Genomic DNA, 6000 nt, shown 5'->3' with positions numbered 1-6000 from the left:
GAGTCGCCTGCCCTGCAGTGAGCACAGCCCCCTGTGACTCTTCCATGCAAGCAGAGAGGAGCGATTGCTCAGAGCTAATTCACCAGGCCAAGGCGGGGGGCGGGGGAAGAAGGAGGAATGGTTCTTGCACAGCCAGAAAGTGAGTTTGGGGGGGGCGGTGGGGGACGTAGAGGTCGGGGGAGAGCAGGAACTTTGCAGCTAGACGTGAAACGCCAATAGACGGGGTGGGGGGGGATCTGCAGCTGCTCAGTCACACACCACATTGGGGGGGGATATTTTGTGGCATTTTGCAACAATGGTGATGGCTAAACGAGCAGGCCAAATGCTGGGAGCTGCTGGGGCATCGGGCAGGGGGCATCCGCAGGGGGGGCCGGGAATGAGCTCTAACCTGGGCCAGCCGCATGCTGGGAGACACCCGGATCGCCTCCTCGCAGAGCGGATACACTGGAGGGGGCTCGGGGTGAGCGTCGTAATTTGGAGAGGGCTTCCAGTGCCTGCGCAAGGACACTTTATAACTCCCGAGCTGCAGCGAGATTGAGCCGTGGCTTGGAGTTTTCAGGCGAGTCATCGGTTGTGGCTTCTCAGGCGTTTGGGTTTTGTTTGTTTACTTGTGTTAAGGGAAACAAAATGACCACAGACATGCACGATCCCCAAGGCATGGACAGGAGCAAAAGAAGGCGAGGAGAGGCAGTGGCACTAACATGGCAAAGGCGTCACAGAAGCAAACATGGCAAAGAGCCTGTAAAGACTTTAGCTATTCAGTTTTAGGAAATGGGATAGAAAATATTCTTAGATGTCTTCTATTTGTCCAGTCCTCCATTTTACCCAAACATTGAAAAAAATGGCATATTTGATACTCCCAAGGTGGGTTTTAGAATGATTTAAAACAAACAAAATCCTGGCAGAAATAACTCTATGACTTTTTTTTGTTGTTGTAAATTATTCCCTTCCCCAGCCCCCAAAGACCTGATCCTGGAAAATAAATGTATTTCAGTGGGTGGCAGGCATTCATAAATGTGGCATAAAATTAAGTGATTGTGTAATTTCTCATGGAGGTGATTTCTTAAAAGAGAATTTTCATGAGAGCCTAAGGGAGTTAGGTGCTTAAATCCCAATCCTTTTTTTACATTCCTTTCATCTCTTTAACTGAATTATTTAATCTATATAGTGTGCAGATTTTTGTCTGCACTTTCCAACTATTTTGTCCTCCAGGAGTTTACAGAGGTGTGTCTATTTTTCCAGTTATTGTGATTCTTTACATAGTTTGTTTTGTGTGTTTGCTATATATTGTGCTTTTTTGGGTGAAGTTGGTGATAAAATGTCTACTTTCTAAATCCTGATTTTTTTTTTCTTAAGGCTAGTTGTATCATATATGTTTTGTTTGCAAGTTATATTTCTTTCCCTTGATTCTTTTTTTATTGTTGTTTTTTGTTATAGACAAAAGATTTCCACTTCTTGAAATCAGAAAGATTTGCGGAATTTGGTTGGATTTGGAAAGATTACAAGTCCTTCAGAACTCCATCCTGAGTCTTTTCTGAATTGCTCCAGACACTATGGATTTTATTAAGATGTCCTGCAAGGTAGGAACTTCTAGTTCTTCATTTTTAAACTGGTACCTTGTTTACAAACTTTTGTTCAATACAAAAATGCCTGAATTATGAAAAGCACCATGATAGTTGAGGTCTTTGTTTAGAATTCTGATGGTACCATTTATTCTCAGGAGAGGTTTAAAATCCAGGACCTCTTTAACACTTTCGTGAAACATAATTAACCAAAAAAGGAACTCCAGGAATACAGCTCAATACAGAAAGTGAACTTTTTAGATTTGGGCTCTCTGAGGAAGAAAATAGGTGATGTAAAATTGGAAAAAATACAATTAATTTCTGGAATTTTTATTTTTTTAAATATATATGAAACTTATTTTGAATTTGTATATGTATTTTAAGTGTGAATATAATATTAAAAAACCTATTCATTTATACTAATAACTATAATTTTAGGTGAGTATTTCAGGATCATTCAGCATGGTACCAGAAAAGCTTTATCAGCTTTTGACACTGTCTCCTGATGTAGTGTACTTGGGAGGTCACTGTATGTTGTAAACAGGAGCGGCCCTAGACGAGCTGCTGGCAACTGGCGCCTTAGGCGAAACGTGCAATCGGCACCCCTGCCTCCAAAGCCCTCAACGGCCATTTATCTTGGCGCCCTAGGCGACTGCCTAGTACGCCTGTATTGACGGGCCGCCACTGGTTGTAAACTAGAAGTTGGGTAGTTCCTACTGAAAATGTGGGACCCAAGTAACTTCCTTAATATTTTAATCATTCACAGAATTGGTAGAAATTATTTTCCAGGGTGTAAATCAATTCAATCTGAAAACCTGACAAAGAGGACCAGAAAATCTATCTGGAGGTTTCCAAATGCATTAGAATTGTCACAGTAGCTCTATCCTGTCAGCGCCACTCTGATTGTATGAAGCTATAACCTGCTGCTACCAACCGTATTGGGTTTTTTTGTGTCTCTTGTAAACACTTGATAGGGCTTGATGAGGTCAACACTTTATACAGAAGACAGAATATTGTGAGTACATTTGAAACATTTTAGAAATTATGAAGAAAAGGAGCACATCTACTGAGTCCCATCTAGTATATTTTAATGCAGTCCCCATCACTCCAGTTAGTGCAGGACAGATCCTCAAGGTATTTTGTCTAATACTTTGTCCAGCCTACTTTTAATTGACTCATTGAATAGAGCATTCACAGCTTCAGTCTGTCTAATCTCACCATTAAGAAACACTTTCTGATATTCTACTTCCCCCTCCCTTTTAGATTCATTCTACTGGTCCAAGGTTCCATTTTGAATAACCCCCAAATAATGTATCTTTTCTTGTTGTGTACACCCCTGAAATGCTTGTATATGGCTGCCATATTCTCTTTGCTCTGTTTACGTGGATCCTAATATTGTTACACGTGCTTATAATTTTGCATGCATCTGTCAGCATGGTTTAGTGTACTCAGCATTGGCATAGGAAATCTTCTAGTTACTATTTGTGGTGGATAAGTTATTTCAACTCTCTGTGCCTTGTTTTTTCCATCTCTAAAATTAGGATAATATTGATATGCCTGAACAAGGAGTTGAGGATTAGCTGATGTAGGTACGCTGATTTTGGGAGAAGCATTATATAAGTAGTAGTGATTATTACAATGTAGAATTGTATAGATTTGGCCAAGCTGTATGCATTTAATAGAAATCAAAAAGGGCAACAGTCCTAAAAGAAGACAGGGTCACAATCCCTTGCCATACTAAGTATTTTTCTTGGTTGTTATGAAAGCCAACTCCCTCCCTCCTAAATTATACCGGCCAAATGAAAGACCCTTCCTTCAGTGAGATTGCAGAGGATGGAATTTACAAGCAGTTCTGTTACAGAATATAAAATATCCTCTAGGCAAATTCACACTAGTTATGCTGACCAGATGGTCATCATAATAGTAATATCCTGTGATGTGTTAGTGATATCCTGTGATGTGTTAGTAATATCCTGTGATGTGTATTTACAACATTTTCACCATCTTCATCAATTTAATACTGTTTATGTTAGTTCTCTGCTACAAGTTTTGGAGGTTGCTGCTACATTTTAGCAATATGCTATTTTTTTCCCCCAGAGATGCTGTGCTCCTGTAACTTCTTTTGATGGCAACGATATTTGCACGGCACCTATGAAAAACATGGCCTATATGTGTTTGGAAAATATATTTAAAAAGACTAACTAATCATGAAATTGCCATACATTAATTAATGGATTAAGTAGGCAAGAGTTTTTCATAGGTATGTAATGGACTTTGATAACCTGGGACACCTTATAACTAGGGATGAAAGTGAGTATTTGACTACTCGCTTCCCCCACATGCCCAAAGGGAGGGGAAGCAGGAGCCAGAGTTGGGGGAGCTGGCTTAAAAGCTGGCTCCCCCCAGCACCATCTATGTGGTGCTGCCTGGCATGCTCTCTCCCCCCCCCCCCCCCCCCCCCCCCCCCCCATGCTGTTGCCTCTGATAGAGGCAGAAGTGGGAGGGTGGGAAGGGGAGGCTGCTGTGAAACAGCCTGTGTCTGTGGTAGCCTGGGCTGGCCACGGGCATAGGCTGCTCCGGCAGCAGCCTCTGTCTGTGGGGGTCCCAGCTACTCGCTGGGACTCCTTCTGGACAGGGGCTGCAGGATCCAGCAGGAGCTGGGACTGAACAGTCCCGGCTTGTGCCGAGTCCAGAAGCTACTGCTGCTGCAGCTCTGCAGTTTAAGTGTAGTAAGAGTTGGGCATGCAGGCAGCATTTAAACTACAAAGATGCAATGGGGGTAGCTTCTGGTCCCAGCACGAGCTAGGACTGAGGAAGCCTTCCCGTATTGACTAAACTGTGTAGTTGTTAACATTTTTATCGGCTACACAATTAGTGGATTACCCGCCCCTTAACATCCTTGCTTATAACATTTAAAAGCAGTCAGCCTTATGACTGGAGACTTACAATATCTACTAATGATATCACACTTAAGTTTATTTTTTAAATAACTTACTCTCTGCATCTAGTGTTCTGACTTAAAACATATATTAACTAGCTATGCTTCTCCACCTGGAAATCAGGAAGAAAAGTGAAGAGTAAACTATAAGTAGATTCTGGCTAGTTTCATTTCTAATATTGGGACCCATTTGGCTTCAGTGAAACCAACAAACCATGTCAATTTCATACAGCTACTTGGAAAAATTGTTAAAGAGCACCAGAGCTGTTTTTGGCTGAGAGAAAACCAAAAAATGAATTTTATGGAAAGGGTAGAGTAATGAAGGCAACCTGCCTTCAGTAGAATCAGGAAGCTGTGAGAATCAGGTAGGCGAGACATGGGGAGAATGAATTGTTTCTACCTTCCAGTAGTCAGAAGGGTCTAGGTGAGAGGATGTGTTTGAAGCACGTGGTTCATTTGATCAGATATTTACTACCTGGAGGATAATAGCAATTATAGCTCTTCAAGAAGGATCCAAGCGCAGCACCTTATTAAGACTTTCAGCACATTCCTAGCATTTTTGGAAAGGGTCTGGGCTTCTCAGCAAGGGGATAATCCTGCAATTAGCTGAGGGTAAGGATTGTCCCTGCTCCACTTCTCTTTTGTGTTGGTGCTGGCTAGTGGTTCCAGTTCTCTGTTAGTTGGTATCTGATAAAGCTTTTGTGTCGAGTCACGATTGCTTTATTCTCTCAATAAATGATCGGTTTCCCTAAACTTGTATTGGGATATAACAAACGAATGCAAAATCCTTGCATACAGTGCAAATGTGAGTGTAGAAGATTACATCATCCTTAAGCATAGCTGCCAAGTTTAGTGTAGCTCCTTATGTGAGATTTCTTATAGCTCATGCACACGCGTGCCAGCAGAAGGGCGGTTTAGCCACGCAGAACTTGAGTGTCCGGTCCCTCACTCCCAAGATCAACAGCAGTAGCAGCAGAAAGAAAGATGAAATAGTGTGACTTTATGCATCTGATGAAATAAAAGCCGGTTCCCCCCCAGCACCTTCTTTGGAGTGTCGCCTGCTCCCCCCTGCTGCATCTATCAGAGGCAGTGAGGGAGATAGGGGAGGCTGCTGCAAAGCAGCCCCTGTCCGCAGGGGTTCTAGCGGGGAGTTTGGCCTTCCCACGAATAGGGGCTGTTGCCACCAAGCAGCAGGGCTGGCCTCAGTTAGCCTTGTCCATCACGAACAGAGGCTGCTCCAGCACCAGCCCCTGTTTGTGGCAGCCAAGCCTGGCTGCAGACGGGGGCTGCTGCTGGAGCAGCCCCTTCCCGTGGCTAACCCTGGTTGATGTGAACAGAGGCTGTTCTGGCACCAGGCCCTGTTTGCAGTGGACAGCTGAACTCCGTGTGAGACGGGACCCAACAGTCCTGGTTCATGCTGATCGCTGTGCCTCTTCATTTTAAATGGCTCTTACTACATTTAAAATGCAGAGCGGCAGCGTGGGTGGGTTCCGGAGCCAG

General features: G+C 43.4%; 1 protein-coding gene across 1 annotated transcript in view; it reads left to right on the top strand.

Moving 5' to 3' along the window:
* The first annotated feature begins 235 nt into the window (after window positions 1–235).
* KANSL1 (KAT8 regulatory NSL complex subunit 1) overlaps window positions 236–6000 on the top strand; it is a 174889-nt gene continuing 169124 nt past the window's right edge. Inside the window, exons 1-2 of the mRNA XM_075911136.2 lie at window positions 236–559; window positions 1438–1580. The gene's annotated coding sequence lies outside the window, so the exon portion shown is untranslated. The remainder of the gene's footprint in view (window positions 560–1437; window positions 1581–6000) is intronic.

This window comes from Pelodiscus sinensis, chromosome 29 (assembly GCF_052426305.1).
Source record: "Pelodiscus sinensis isolate ZL-2025 chromosome 29, ASM5242630v1, whole genome shotgun sequence".
In the NCBI taxonomy this organism is placed as follows: domain Eukaryota; kingdom Metazoa; phylum Chordata; order Testudines; family Trionychidae; genus Pelodiscus; species Pelodiscus sinensis.
The sequence above is the reverse complement of the archived record's forward strand: the minus strand, read 5'-3'. Positions and strand labels throughout refer to the sequence as shown.